Consider the following 16,044-nt stretch of genomic DNA (forward strand, 5'->3'; position numbering starts at 1 on the left):
ACTGTTGTAATGATGACCCTTTGTATATTTATACACACTGCTGAAATGCAAACAAGATGCTAGGTCCTGGAGCTGCTACACAACGGCAGCGTGGCATTTAAATCCTGATAAGTACCATGTAATGAGACTGGCATAGTCGTCGAGGGCAGAGTGAGTCAGGCAGTAGAGTAGGGGCTCCGTTTACAGGCTTTGTTATAGGTAAATACTCAAAAAGCCACAGGAACAGTCTAAATGACTCACACACTGACATGGAGACCCTCACTGAAAACCAGAAGGGCAGCATGCAGTGGCGTGCGCTAAGTGCTAGGACCTGCTAGGGCTCTAAATACCAGCATCAGTTTTGGGAGATGACAGAAAGTTAACAATTAAGATAGAAAGAAAAACACAGCAGAAATGAGAGGAACTTCAAACTGCAAAGACACTCCAGCTGCAGCAGGAAATGAGTCCACACATCAGCTTCGCAGGGAAGCGGCCCTTGAGCGATCCTGCGCACCACTTCATGACTGTAAGTATGTGGGATACCAATGTGTACTCCTCCATAGTTTAGAGTTTTCATCCTTTATTTAGCTGCAGGAAGAAGGAGTCATGGCAGTGCAAATGTTCTCTTCAGCTACATTAAATCGGTTTCATAATATTTGTTTATGTACTGCTTTGTGAAGGTTTGCAGGACTTTAATGATCCCTGACCACACCAGGAGAATGCTGTAGATACAAAATAACAAAGAAAGTATTTCTCATCACTTCAAGGCCTTATTATTAATAATAATAATAATAATAATAATAATAATGATGATGATGATAATAATTAGTATTGTTATTATCATCATCATTGTTGTTGTGGTTGTTTTGCTGTTATTAATTTTATTAATTTCCTACATAAAATTGTCTCTCTTTTCACAGAGAGGTCAGAGGTCACCCTGTGGCAGGTAAATGATCCACAGAGAGGGATGAATACTGAATAGATTTATGTTGACGTTAATGCCATTCTGCTTCTTCATAGACTTCTGTATTACTAAATAGTGTAAAGCGTCACAGCAACTTCTCTCGTGTCTGTCTGAATACAATGGGAACATCTAGAGGAAATCAATGTTTGAATGTTTGACAGGTGTTCGAAACACCATTCGTTCTAGCAGGAACTGCACACTGCGAAACAACTGTCATCCTGATTCTTCTGTTCCGTTCCCATTAACATTTTCATCAACACTTATGGGAACTGAAAGAGGTTTTTGAGGCCTTGTTTGTGACACAGACAATGAGAGCCACTGTCTCAGCATACCACTTCTAAAATGAACTATCCCCTCTGGGCCCTGAGGGTTAAGCTGACCAGAGCTGACCACAATGTCTGATGGAAGAAAAACAAAGCGTTTGACTTTGTGAAATAAGCTGTTGTTTGGTTCTCTCACCTTTCAAAGCTTTTAAAATGTTCCTATCAAGCTCTACATTGTTGAGGCTGCCCTATTTTGATGTGTTTTTTTTATACTTCTTAGTGTAAATAGAAATGCAGATGTTTAAAGTTACAGTCTTTAAAGACAATGTAGTGTGTGGTTTGTCTGTGTCATGGGTCAGGCGCACTAGAAAAGCTGTCCAAGAAACGTTAGTATTGATATTAGCTGTCGCAACCACTCTGCGAGGTGATAGCGTAGGTCACCTGGTGGCAAAAAATCAGAGTCCTGCATTGGGCTAACTGGAATCTTTCTCAGACAGATTGGTTGCGGTCCATCAGAGTTTCTTTGCAACAGATGACTCAACTCAGCTACTTGCCAACTGGTTGTAATATGGTTATATTCCTACTTTCTATAAAAGCATGGTTGCCAAGCCATGTCATTTTGCAGTTAAATCATCATTCTGAAGCAACTAGTTCACTATTTATGGAGGAATTTCAGAATTTCTTTTCCTGAGTTTCTATGCCTGTCACGGTTCTGGGTCATTTCGACCCAGCATTTTGAGTTCTTATCTTTTGGTTTAATTTTGTATTATGGGCTATTCTTAATCTTTGGTTGTGTCTTGTTGATTATTATTATTCTTAGTCTATGTTTCTTTTTTTTTTTTTCTAACCTGTCCCGTTTGGTTCTTTTACCATCAGAATTATTGTCTAAAGGCGAAGAAAGATGCCCAACGGATTTACTTTACCAAATGGACCATCCCAGCCTTGCCGTAATGGTCCATTTGATTCACCTTTTATTGTTTATTTTATTTTCACTTGCTGAATACGGGACAGACTTGACTGGTGGAAAGAAAGGGGAGAAAGAAAGAGGGAAAGAAAAAAAACTGAGAAGAGGAACGGGGAAAAAGGGCAAAAAACAAAAACCAACAGAATAAGCAGACAAAAAATACATATATCAATCACCTGGATCACCTGTTGAGAAAGAAAAAAGAAAGCAAGCAGAAGAAAACGAGAGTAATAAACAACATCACAATGATATATGGGAATATGACAGTAAATACTAAATATTAAAAATTATTGTGCAGCACGTGAGATCGACAGCGCACAGTGTGCTTTGAGGTAGGAGCCAAAAAGGGTGTAGTTTGTGTGTGTGATCACACGTGTGTACACCTGTGAGCATGGACGCGCTTGTTTTTTTAAAAGGTTCCTTCATGTAATGATCTGCTAGAGGGTGTGGGGGGCCACTGCCCCGTCCTCCAGGGCATGAAGCAGGTATGGAGGAGATCAAAACTCCAGACATCCAGAGACCCCAGAACACAAGAGACCAAGGAAGACCAACAGAGGGGCAGCCGCGCCACTATCCCAGAAAGAGCTGAGGAGAGTCCCAGATGAGGGGTCACTCAGCAGCCGCGGAGCAGAAGCCAGGGGGGGTTGCAGTGACGTGCCCGTGAGCTCCGCCGGCAGCCAGCTGTGCCAGAGTGACCGAGCCCCAGGCCGAGAGGCTGAGGGCACCCCATCCCCGAAGTGGCCTGAGCGAGCCCCAGGCTCCAGGCCCCGATAAGCAGCCGCCAAGGAGTGAGCCGGTGTGTACCTGGGCGCCCATCCCTGGACACAAAGAACCATCAACGCACCGATGTCTGAGGGCGTCCGCCACCGGCAGGGGAAGTGGTGGGGTGAGATAGGCCTCCATACCTTGGAGGGCCTGAGATGTCCCCAGAGAGGTGGCGTCTGATACCCAACCTGACATATAGACACAGACATACAGGCACACACAGATACAAACATCCATTCCCACCCTCATGGTCTCATATGCAATTACTCAACACTCACCCAACGTGGAGACAGACATAAAGAGACGCTGTACACACAATCATACTCCCCAAGCGTACTCTAAGAACCGGGTCTAGGTACCCTTGCCCCTGGAGGGGGAAACTGCACCCAGACCCAGGTGGTGTTACCCTTTTCCCTGCCTCCTCTGCACCCTGGTGACACACTCCTACCCCAAGGCCCTGCATGTGTGGGTGATTGTGGTGGAGCGGGAAGAGGGAGGCAGCTGGAGATGGGGAGGGAACGAAGGGAGGGGCAAGTGACCCCTCCCTGGGGCCAGCTCCCCCGCTGACCACAGTAGGCACCCCCATACTCTGCAATCCGCCAGGGAAAGGGGGCCCAGGCCCATCCGGACCGGGGCCCAGTGCAGCAGCGCCGCCCGGCCCCACAGAGCCCGGGACAGTCCACCTTACCCCACCACAGAGAAAACTGCACCCACCCCACTCATCTTCCAGACTACAAAAGACAATAGACGCCCAGGCTGAGATCTTCCTCCACCTCTCCTGTATCTCCCCCTCCTGCAGAGAGAGTTCCTGAAGAGAGGAAAGCTCCTGCAAGATGTGACAACCTCCCCCACCAGTTGAAGAGCCCCCCAGGTGGCTCGATGCACCGGCGGCACCCTGCGCCAGGGCCGGGCCCCCATACACCCACCCGCCCACAACCTCGGCAACACACCAACCAGGACCCAAGCCCCTGAGGCCCGGCCAGGGCCCCAGCCCAGAGACGGAGCGCCCCCAGAACCTCACGCCCGTCCCGGACCCACCCAGGGGCAGCCAGGCTACCAGGTCAGTAACCCACGTCCGTCAGCACAGACCCTCCCCTAGCCCCGCTGCACGCAGCCACGAGGAAACCGTCACCTAAGAGCCAACAGAGCCCCTAATTGGCCATGACCGCTACCCCGGGTTGAGCCCTCCAAGGAAGATGCTCCTGGGGAACCCCCCGACGCCCTAAGCCTGTCCCTACCCCCACACCAATCACAACAGTGAAGGTGGGACCAAACTATGACCCCCCACCCCCACTAGGTGATGGAGCTGATCAAAGGAGCCCAGAGCAATTGATCTGATGTGGTGGCAGAGGCTGTATCAAGACTAATGTAATCTAATAGATAATTTCTATATTGGTTTGAATTAAGATTATTTTTATTTTTCCAGTTCATGAGGACTGTTTTCTTGGCTATGCATAGGGCAGTGAAAACCATGTGGGCTATATTCTTTTCTGTAGTGACATTATCTAAGCTGCCCAACAAACACACTAAAGGGGAAGTTGGAATGTTACATTTCAGACACTTCGATAAGTCTTCACATATCTCACGCCAAAACTTCTGAACTGGTGGACAGAACCAAAGAGCGTGGATATAATTGTCCGGTGAATTGGTTTGGCAGTGTGAGCAGTTGTTGGTAGACGTAAAGCCCATCTTGAACATCTGATGACCTGTATAGTGCACTCTATGTAGTATTTTGTATTGAATTAATTGAAGACTGGGATTTCTAATTAGATGAAAGGTTTTTAAGGAAATCTGAGACCAGACGTTTTGGTCTAAGTTAACTGATAAATCCGCTTCCCATTTTGCAATAGGAAGTGATATTGATTCATCTGTTTTAGAAAGCATTCTGTATATTTTGGATAGTAATTTGGGGGTTTTAAGAGTAAGAAATTGAACCACACTTGGTGGTGTTTGTAGTTCAACTTGACCCGGTTTAAATTTCTTTTTTACTATGGATTTAATTTGTTGATATTCTAAAAATCTTTTCTTGTTGATCCCATATTGTGTAACTAGTCTGTCAAATGAAATAAATTCTGTTCCTTCTAGTATATGTTCTAACAACACGTTCTCACTCCCAACTCGTCAAATGTGTGACGCATGGTCAGGCTCCCTCTGCTTCACTTATCGACGCGAAGGGTACCCCCCTGGCGTCGAGAATTGACGTGCAGGGTCCTCCTATTGAATACTATGCAGCTCCCTAATCGTTGTTTATCGACGACAAGAGATTTCGGCGGAAGAGCCAGTTGTTCGTATATTTATACATTTCCAAAATCACATTGTAGTGACGTGTACTGAACACAATATATCATATAATGTAAACAACTACCTGAGAAACAGCAGATACAGCAGATAAATTAATTATAGGCCATTACTTTTGCATCGTATATTGCATTTATGGAGGGAGAGGTGTATGCTGGGTAATGGCACAGCTAGCGACCGGGTGACTTTATTCACCCGCTTCGGCTGTTATCAGTCCATACAATGGGCGTTATTAGCAGAAATCAGTCCCATAGATGTGGGCCATCCACCTGCTAGATTGTTCAGAAGGTTGTTATCATTCATCCAGATGGAGGATCACTGACAGGAGCTTGGGAAGACTCCAGAATCCACTCTGGCTGGAATCCGGTGGATACAGCAGTGTTACAGGTAAGACCATTTAAACGGACAGCATTTATAGAAGGACTATTAAAAGTCAGCGAGTGTCAATAATGTTAATGTGGTTATGTTAGTAATACACCGAGTGCTAATATAACAGCTGTAAGATGCATTTGTAGATATTATTACGTGTTTTACCGTCTTTATGGTGCTAGCTTAAAGTTACGGTGTAAACGTTAGCTTATATTGTAGTAAAGCTGTTACTGTTTAAACGATGTTAGGACAGAAATATTAGCTTCTGTCATGACTGATGAAGTTACTAGTTAATAAAGTTTCCAGTAAAGTGATTAATCGCAGCCACAGATTGACAGTAAATATCCAGATTAGCTTCAATGCATCTGTAATGAATATGTGCAAGTTTCAGTGCTTCGTTTAAACTGTATGATACTTATACTGACCCAGGGTCAGTGTAAAATACAATCCTAGCTGTGTGAACAAAGCCTGGCTCTTTTAATCCTGCATGACAAACCTCATGATGCAGGTTCTTATTACTCTTTCCTGCTGGTACACCTGTCACACCTGAGAGTCAGCTAGAAACTTACAGTGACGTGGACATCATGCAAAGACTGCCAGACTCTGTAATACTGTAAATGATCAGTGACTCAGGTTAACACTAAACTTTAAACAGTACCTCTGTGTCTCTGTGTGTGCTGAACATCTAGGAATCAGATTGAGTCAGGCTGCATCAGCTGAAATGTTATATGTAAATATCAACATTTTTGATTCAGGTGTGGGGATAATATGTAAGACTGCAGTGAAGCGATGTACCAGATTAATCCCTGGCCAAAGGTATCGTACTTAAATCAGACTATTGATCCAGGCACATCAGACTTTTGTGAGGTCTGTTTAAAGTAGACTTAAAATGAACTGCAGGTTCCTGAGAAGTGGACTGAGAGCACAGAAACACATGTTCATACATACAGCTGTAGCAAGCTTACATTAATTTTAAATAGATTTGTTACTCTGATGTCTGTCTCTGTGTTAGTCCTCTGACAGACTGGTACCTGTCCAGGTGTGCTCTGCCTATGACTACTGGGACAGGCTCTGGCTCCTGTAATAGAAATGTTCTATTATTCTCATTTAAAGTATTTAAGTGCTTATGCATATGCTTATTTGTGACACTGTTATAGACTGATCAGTGAAAGTTTCTAAAACTAGATGAACTTACTTCAGCATCAGCAGTTTGAGAAAACAACTCCCTTTACAGGTGCTGATAAGGCCAAGGGCACAAAAGAGCTTAACCATTGATCCGTTAGGTTTCATAGCGAGGCGTGTGAAGTGTGGTATGATCAGTTTGTAACTTCCTCCCTCTTCCTTGGAATGCATAAAGGAGTGGGAGCACGACTTCTGTGGCAGAGCTGACATGACTGTGAACTGTGATGTTTGATGTGTGTTGGCTCTCCTGCGCGCAGTAATAAATAGCTTGATCACAGGTCTCTCTGTGTTGCAGACTTTATTTACAAACTTCCACGATACCCCCCCCACCCTCCCACTGTGAACCTGAATTGAATATTCAGAAGAAAATGAATGGATAGACTGACATTTGTTTAAATACTTCTAGAAATCTGAGCTGTTGGTGTGGTAATAATATTAGAGCTAGCAATCTTTCTTACTGAATCTCTACTATGAGTCATGTTACCTGAGATTAATTCTATGTTTACCTTACAGCCTGGACAAATGTGCTGTGTGAAGGATGTAAATCAAATCAAATTTTAACTACTTACAGTTAAAGAACTTGTTCATATTTAATTGTAATATGAACCAATGATTTTTTGATTGCTGATTCTAAGACAGTCTTTGTGGAAAGCCTGTTTGGCTTTTTGTCATTTTAATTCTCTTTTCCATTTTCCAGAACAGTTCTCCACAGTCACTGTCCACATGGGTCAGTGGGACCAAGCAGCACTCTGCTAATGTGTGGACTCTGACCAGCAACATCCAGCAAGACCCAGGCAGTGTTTTCTATCTCCCAGCTGGAGTTTCTTTGTTTGTCTGTGACTGGAGAGTCAGATTTTTGTTGAAGCTGGAGGAACAGCCTCACACTCGCAGAGGTAAGTCAGTTTGTAGAGATCCCTCCCACCCTTGCTTTTATGTGCTAGATTTCTTATCTGAAACAGTAATATTTCAGTGACTGCTGCTTATACCACAGGTTAATACACGCTACTGATCCCTGATGGGAGAATCATCACCTCTGCCAACAAAGAAGCCTGGTGGAAGTTTGTTTGCAGTCTGATGATGGGACATCAAAGTTTGTCTCTTGATTATTATTCATACACAGTAATGTGAATTATGCTTATATCTAGTATAACTGGACCAACCTGGTGCTCTTCATTTATGGAGGCTGTTGAGTCTGAATGTTGGATGTTGTGTATCTCGTGTTCTCTGGGCTTTGTTGTCCTCAGTCTTTTTGCAGAATCAGAAAACAAAACCAGGATGACCGTAAATGTTTCTTCTCCAATTGGATGATGATAAGACCGTGACACGGTATGCCACCTTTAGTCTTGTGATGAAGCAAAGCTCAGGATGAAGTATGATTAAATGGTACCCACATGTGTGCTGCTGAGAAAGATGTACAGGGGCACCTGCAGCCAAATCCAAGCCTCCTCAGGTTAGTTGTAGTTGCAGAATGCTATAGGACTGAGACAGCTGAGACATCAAATGTTTGATTAAACGGATGAAAAAGTTTCTTCCCTATAATTATCACTTTTTGAAATCTTTAGCAACTTCAAGTCTGTCAGCGTGCTGAGGTCACAGAAACATGATAAGAAGCTTGACTTCAGAGTGTTGTTTACAGTTTTCTGTCATCAATTATCTCCCCTGAAGTTTATCACTATTAGGCAAGCAGTAAGTCCACAGTACTGTAATGATGATTCTGACTTTGGTCACGGTTGCATAATATTTCAATAATATACAATTATTTTTTGTAATTCATATTTTTTCTGTTAATCAAAAATTTACTTTGTGAAATTTGTATTAGAGAATGCAGAATGTGACAATATATTTTTGTTCAATATTTAGTTTCTTTCAGTTGCAATTGTTAAATAATATATATATATATATATATATATATATATATATATATATATATATATATATATATGTTCTAATTTAGCAAACTAATTTATCAAATATATATATACATATATCTGTATTAGTTTTAATACATTAATTTGACACCTGTATTGAAAATACCATATTGTATTCATACAGAATCAGTTTGGTATCATTGTGTCTGTTCACTGATTGCTGAAACTAAGAGCTACTTTGATTTTTAGATCTAAAGTATCCAAAGTTGAGCTCTAATGTTTCTTCACCCTTGTGTGTGTGATATGTGATTTCCTACATGCTGGCAGAGCAGAGCTTCAGTTTGTGCTCACAGATGGTGACGGTGTGGAGAGACGGTGGTGTTTCATCAGAAGCAGAAGAACTAGCAGAGTCACCAAGGGCACGAGTCCATCTCACCACCTTGACTTGCTGACTGATGCTCGTCTGCACTGCACAGAGGAAATCAACTGACTGAGGTTTGTCCAGTGATGTGTTATGAAATGTATATTTGTTTTATGCTTAAAGATATGTTTTTCTTGACAGAGGGGCTCTGCAGAGGTTAGACAAAGCAGAGAAAATATGTGCTTTACATTTTACTGTGATTTACTGGGACATTTGTTGCCTGATGTTCAGCAGGAATGGAGGAATGGAATCAAAGGGAGATGTTTTTGATGTTTTTGTAATGTGAGTAAATCTTCAGTATTATTTATTTGCTTGGTTATTTTAGGAGTGTTTCTGGGTGAGGGAGAGAGGAGTCATCATCCAGGTAAAGTGACGTGGATCAGTGGACACATTTGTCTCCCCTTTAAAGGAGATAGAGAGACGATCCGAGTCATCCCTAAATGTTAGTGCTTTCAAATACACAAACATTTTTAAAGGACAAAAACGAACATCCAACTTTGACTGTAATACAATTAAATCTTTGCATGTGTGTTTTCAAGCTCTCAGATGGGCAGGATATCAGTCTTGGACTGTCTAACCTGCCGGAGCAGCACTGAATGACCACCACACATGGGCATGTTCCTGCAACATTCAGCAGCTTTGCTTTTGGTAAGTAGAGTTACCTAACATACAGTAACTATAAACACATGATATCCATTTCTAACGGCCTGGTTACTTCCTGTCAGTTTTTTAGAAACCATGTGGTCACCTGACCTAACACTGTTTCTTCTTCTTCCCCTTAATGTTGAAGTGTCAAATGTCCAACAGCTGGAGAGGAAACTAAACCAGTACTGGGCTGTTTCACCAACACGTGCCAAATGCTGTTCCTTCATGGTGACATCAACAGAGACAGCCCCGCCCACCTCATGATCTCGCCATTGATCATGATGATTATAATGATGACAGCGAGCGGAACTAAGACTGTAAAAATCCACGACCAGAATGTTTATATGCTTTCTAATTATTAATGAATACTGAGAGCCTCTTTCTGTGTTTTGTCTGTTTTGGGTTGTTTTTTTACCTCATTTGTTACTAACAAAGTTCACTAAACTCACACAGTTTACATTCTGTATGTTTCCATCTTTACCAGCCACACTCTGCCTGCATTTAGAAAACAAACCTTAGAAATCGTCGTTTTTCTCTTTTGTAATTTTTTTAATTCAGTGAATATACTGCGCTGCTTCCTTTTATTGCGTCACACATTGCTTTAAGTTTTTCAGTGTCCAGTTATTTTTTACTGCTGTTTAAATTCTCTGTGTTTGACCCTGTAGACTGTTTGATGGACTGCTTGTCTTCCTGTTTGTAACCGCCGCCTGTTTTTGACTAAAGATTTGGATTTCTGACTTTAACACAGCCTCTACGTGTCCTCCCTTTGTGTCCTCTTCCTCTGTGAATGTGTTGCATGTGTCACAGATTCATTTTATTAACAGCTTTCACACAGTGAGTTGCATCAGCATTCATTCACAGCACATTTCAGAAGGATTCAGATTAATACAGTGATCTTACAGTCAGAATTATCCTGACAGACTGCCACTGTAAATTATCTTTCATCAGGTCAATTTTAAAGTTCAGTATTTCAAAGCAGGAGTTATGAAGAATCATATTGGCATTAGGACTGTAACAATATGTACTAACAAAGTCAAAGTTTTTTATTATGCTAGAATATTGGAAAACAATCAACTTTTAGTGTTTTCTGCATATTAATTATACTGAAATAGAGATGGTGACCCTAACTGTACAGAAGTGTACTAAACAACTGACAATCTAACAAACATTATTGGCCTGAGCCGTCATGCACAGTGAGTCTGATCCTGTGCTGTGAGAGTCTGGCAAGCATGTTTCTGGTCAGTTTGGAAGAAATAATATCACAATGTTGATCTTTTTTTCAATATTCCTTCTCTTTTACAACATAAATTGTGATCAAAGCTACTTATGTTCACAGCATGTAATAATAGTGACAGTCCAGGGCATTGTGGTCTGTTGAGCTAGGGTTAGGGTTAGCAATTCAGACATATGTAATCAATCTTTTGCTGGATATAAAAAACACCTAGGAATTCATATTATAATTTGATTTTCATGAAATATTCATATTTAGTATCAGTCATTTTATATTATAACCACGTATCCACCCGGGCTCATGATGGGGCAGGGCTCTGTCCTGGGATGCTTGAGTGAAAGGTAATGTACACCCTGACCAGGTATCCAGTCTGTCAGAAATGCTTTCAATATTTGGTTCTAAAATATGAGTGAAAACAAAAATCCAACTAGGATTTTTGCACATGATGGATGAAGTCTGTCTTTGTCCAGCTGATCCATCAAACCCCAGCAGGTGAACCTTATTCATGACATAACACAGTAACAATGTAAAAAATTAAACAGCAACAGTCTAAATGTAAAGTGCATTATAAACTCCTCTTCAATAAATTATTTGAAGTGAGTCCTTCAGGACTGTAAAACGTGAACTACAGAACCCAGAGTCTTCATCATTAAATCTCTGGTTGCTTCATTTTTCTATCCTATATCAGACACTTTAAAGGTTTTAGTAAAGTTGCATTCTCATGGTGAGGCAAAGTGCTTTATGTGTGTGTGCGTGTGTGTCATGAACGGCTGTAAAAGCCCTTTAATTACAGAACAAAGCGGGGTTTGAGTTCGAGTTACGGCAGACTGGCGCTACTTCTAAACGGAACGCAGCCTTCCTACCTACGGCGGACAGCTAACAACAGGAATCGGACGCGCGGTCCACCCTAGTCCACAGCAACCGCCTAGCATGACTTTAAAAACATATTCTGTCTTCATAACTATCAAAAACGTGAAATGATTTGTAAAGCATGAAAGTGTTACAGCTGCAGAGAGCTATGGCGGTATCTTTGGAAGCTGTTTGCATAGCTAATAATGTACGATGTAACCATGGAGACAGTCAGTCACGTGAGCTAGCAGTGCACGTTTACTACAGTGATTAAGGTGATTGTGTGCACAGCGTCCACACGCTGCAGAGCGTAAAGACATTACTTCAGTATTGTTTTATATTTATATATATTTGCCTTGTGTTGACCATCACCTCAGGTTCACCATTACAGTTTCAGCATACAGATGTACACTGTCTAAATATGAACACATTCAAAAAAAATCATGTCTCATAAATAACCACAGCTGTTCATGTTTGTCATTATAGTTTTATTTGTAAGAAAATTGTGAACTTCAAATTGTTTATCAAGTCAAAGAACATTTGACAAGTCTGAGTCATTCCTTTGCCCTATGAGAGCTGGAATAAATATATATCCTGACAGTTACAGTTGAAACAGTAGAGACAGGTAGAAATGGGATCAGATTAATCTTTGCTTAGTCAGATACCTCCTGTGTTCAGTCCATCATATTAAAAAACAAACAATAGCACCAATTTCCAAATTGTAGTCAAGCAGCCCAGTCTCATAAATAGGTAACAGAAATGTCTCTATTGTAGACGTGTACAGTCTAGTGTAAGCATTAAAAGATCATAAAGGAAACACTACTATTTATGTGAAACTAATTGTAATAAAATATGAGCAGGTGCTTTATAGATTTAAAAGAAAGAATCTGAAAACAACACTTTTTTGGTCTAAGTGGTCAAAGTAGAAAACAGAACTGATGTTCAAGAACAAACCGTAGCTGCACTGATATTACACATCTCGATTGTTGTGGTGAACAGACATGTTGCTTTTAAAACCACATGCAGTGTGTGACCATGACTGTCCACTGAGACCATGAACGCCACTTCGCTGAAGTCTTCTTCTTCTTCTTTTTCTTCTTCTTGCCATCAAAATTGAAGCAGAAATAGCACGAGCTGCTTTGATCTACAGAAAGGAAAAAGAACATATGAGCTGAAACCACTAAGATAGAAACAATCGCTCAATGCAGTGTCTCACGTAGCTTAGCCTGTTACAACTGTTGATACAAGCTCAGTACAGTTAACACAGTGTCAGGGAACTCCAGTGTGGGAACTAGTGGCTTTAGGTTTATAGTCATTTAAATTTCATCCATTCATTCATTTAATTCAGGAGGAAGAAATGTTAGGTTGGTGCAGGCTGGTTACATGCATTTGGTCCCATGCTGTCTTTAACCAAATGACTTGGTTCACTTTATGGCTGGGCTGTAGGTGGGCTTATATAATGTTATTTGGGCAGGAGTACCTGTCCTCTATTAGGCTTAGAAAGTTTCTCCATAAGCAGAGCTTCTAAGTCTTTTAGCTTTTAGCACATCTGTAGCTGTGCAGGCTGACAGGTTTTTGGTGGCTCTTTTTACCCCTACTGGTTGTGAGTGTGTAAATAGCCCCACTAGTTCTTTTGGGTTGCAGTTAACTTGGGAGAAAGGGGTGGGTCTGCCAGGACTAGATAAATAAAAATGATCTGGGATACATAAATTTCATAATGCATGCATATATCTCTATCAATTAAACCTGGCCTGAGGGCTGCCATTTTTTGCATTCAGTTCTTTCTCTTAGAAATGCTGGATCTAAATAATGAATGTGTTACAGTCAAACTGACACTGGTCAGTGTAAATGGCTCATTGGGACATAGAAACCTTTAAATTAAATACCATCACCTGATATCGAGTGTCAAACAATATCAAAGCTGTAAAAGCTGTTTACAGTCAGAATTTACAAAAACTATGATTGTAAATAAAATCAAACAAGTGAGCTTTTCTCTTCGTGCTGAATATCAACACTGTGACTTCTTAGACTGTAAGCTTCACATCAGCACAGTTGTAGAAGCCGTCACTCCAAATGTCTTTTGATAACAAGAAAAAAATACCTTGTCAGTACACGGCCTGAAGTTCTTCTCCAAAGATCTTCTGCCATCGGCTTTGTCTGCTGGTTTGAAGACAATAAACCACAAAAAAGATGATTTAGTCACTTTGTCTGCATCATGCAGCTCGAATGTGTTGTGCAACGATGTTAAATAGCCGTCGTTATCCCTCTGCTGTGTCAGTAGGATTGTACTGTACAGCATCTCATTGATATGTGAGGAATGCTAATGTAACACGATAACAGACTTCTGGTCTTACATCATTAAAATATAACGGGCAGGAAATATTTAGATAATTTTTATATTTATATTACATTTTATAGCTGACAGATATTACTAAATAGATAGAATTTACTAAATGGTTGAAAACATGAAAATATGTCCATAATCACAAATGACCATGAGAGCCAGTAGAATTAATTCAACTGGACACTCAAAAGACGTCCTTAAATGTCCTTTAAGTGGCAGAACAAACAAACAGTTAATCGCTTACTTGAGATGAAATCTGCTCAGCTACTTTGAAAACAGCTTCTAACTGGTTCCTCTTTTAACAGGATGACTGCTCAGGGGTAAGGCCATCATGCAGTCCAGCAACCTTTATGGTTCTGCTTTGATTCACCAGGAACTATTAGGGAAACCTTTCAGCGCCTCCTGTGAAAGACACAGGCATAACCACACCAACATTTATTAACATGTTCCACAGTCTTCCAGTTTGATGTTCTCATCCTGTGGACAACAACGTACAGGGAAGCAGGTTTATTGTTAACTTTTGTAAGGTTTCTTTACTGAACATATCCAGCTGCAGCTCCACTGTGATCCTGAACTGGATAAGCACTTAAGAAAATGTGTCAATAAATGCACATACATCAGCTTACTATATTTATCCAAACAGACGGGACTTCACTGAGTTAGAGACTTTAACAGTCTCTTCTATGTAAGAATGTCTCGTGCTGATGGACCTGCAAACTTGACAACAAAGGTTTTTCAGACTACATGTAGCTGTCCTCTATGTCAGCTAACACATTTACATTCATGTCACACTTATTTCTGCTTTCCCATTTTTATCATTATTACTTACATTTTGATTGGATACCTTGAGTTTGTAAATGATCAGATTACATAATTGGAATACAATTCAATATAATTCATGTATCCAATTCAAGGTCGCGGGAGGATGAAGCCTATCCCAGCTGATACAGGACAAAGACAGGCTGCCAGTTATCGCAGGGCTAACACAATAGGTGTAACAGAAAATCCACTTAAATGTTTGATATTTCTAATAATAATCATAATTATGACTATTATTTGAAATATTATTTAAAGGTTTCTCTATAAATACATTTCAATTTTTTTATAACCCCTAGAATATAAACCTGTGCTGTTTCAGATTCTGACCTCTGACCTCAGTGACCAGGCTGTGTCCTCACTGCAGCTCCCTCTTGGAAGTACGTCTGCTTCTTGTCTTCCCCCAGTGATGACCGCCTGCCCTTAATATCAAGTACTGTACCTGAGGAACAAAAAAGGACAAACACTTGCCTTCATTTAAGAAGTACATTCATACAGAGATAATCTATGGAAACACACTAGTTCACCCTTTGGGAGGAATCGGTTCCTGTGAAACATTTCTGTAAATCAACATCGTGGAGAATGAAATGAGTTCTTCAGGTGACTCAGCAGTCCCACACTGACAAATGAAACTTCTGTGGAAGAAGAATCTGGACTTTTTTGATTTCCAATCCAGTTAAACTATTAAGGATGAAGCAACAGTGCTCATCTTTGCTCTTCTGAAATCTGTGTTAAACAACAACAAACATAAATTAGTAACAAAGCTGAGTAGAGGCTTTACAAACCACCAGCAGCCATAATGCTAAATTTTAATCTTCAAATGTTTCTGATCCGTCTTCAACCAGCTTTTAACACAGAAAAGTCCCACAGTCAATGCAGCCGGACTCAATCCAGATGTTCAGCACACACAGAGACACAGAGGGACTGTTTAAAGTTTAGTGTTAACCTGAGTCACTGATCATTTACAGTATTACAGAGTCGGCAGTCTTTGCATGATGTCCACGTCACTGTAAGTTTCTAGCTGACTCTCAGGTGTGACAGGTGTACCAGCAGGAAAGAGTCATAAGAACCTGCATCCTGAGGTTT

At 41.0% G+C, this 16,044-nt stretch overlaps 2 long non-coding RNA genes across 3 annotated transcripts; one reads left to right on the forward strand and one right to left on the reverse strand.

Annotated features, from left to right (window-relative positions):
* Nucleotides 1–5,526: 5,526 nt before the first annotated feature.
* Nucleotides 5,527–10,438, forward strand: LOC134615759 (uncharacterized). 2 transcript variants are annotated; one of them, XR_010091338.1, is made up of 7 exons: nucleotides 5,527–5,620; nucleotides 7,482–7,677; nucleotides 7,776–8,234; nucleotides 8,985–9,147; nucleotides 9,399–9,515; nucleotides 9,613–9,721; nucleotides 9,864–10,438. It is a non-coding gene; the product is annotated as an uncharacterized LOC134615759 (long non-coding RNA). The 2 variants fall into 2 exon arrangements; XR_010091339.2 differs by having other exon boundaries at nucleotides 9,620–9,721.
* Nucleotides 10,439–12,691: 2,253 nt separating this feature from the next.
* On the reverse strand, nucleotides 12,692–15,390 carry LOC134646544 (uncharacterized). Its single transcript, XR_010096753.1, has 4 exons — nucleotides 15,289–15,390; nucleotides 14,387–14,544; nucleotides 13,900–13,958; nucleotides 12,692–12,942 (listed from the first exon to the last, which is right to left on the reverse strand). It is a non-coding gene; the product is annotated as an uncharacterized LOC134646544 (long non-coding RNA).
* Between the last annotated feature and the right edge of the window lie 654 nt (nucleotides 15,391–16,044).

Source organism: Pelmatolapia mariae, linkage group LG17, assembly GCF_036321145.2.
Source record: "Pelmatolapia mariae isolate MD_Pm_ZW linkage group LG17, Pm_UMD_F_2, whole genome shotgun sequence".
In the NCBI taxonomy this organism is placed as follows: domain Eukaryota; kingdom Metazoa; phylum Chordata; class Actinopteri; order Cichliformes; family Cichlidae; genus Pelmatolapia; species Pelmatolapia mariae.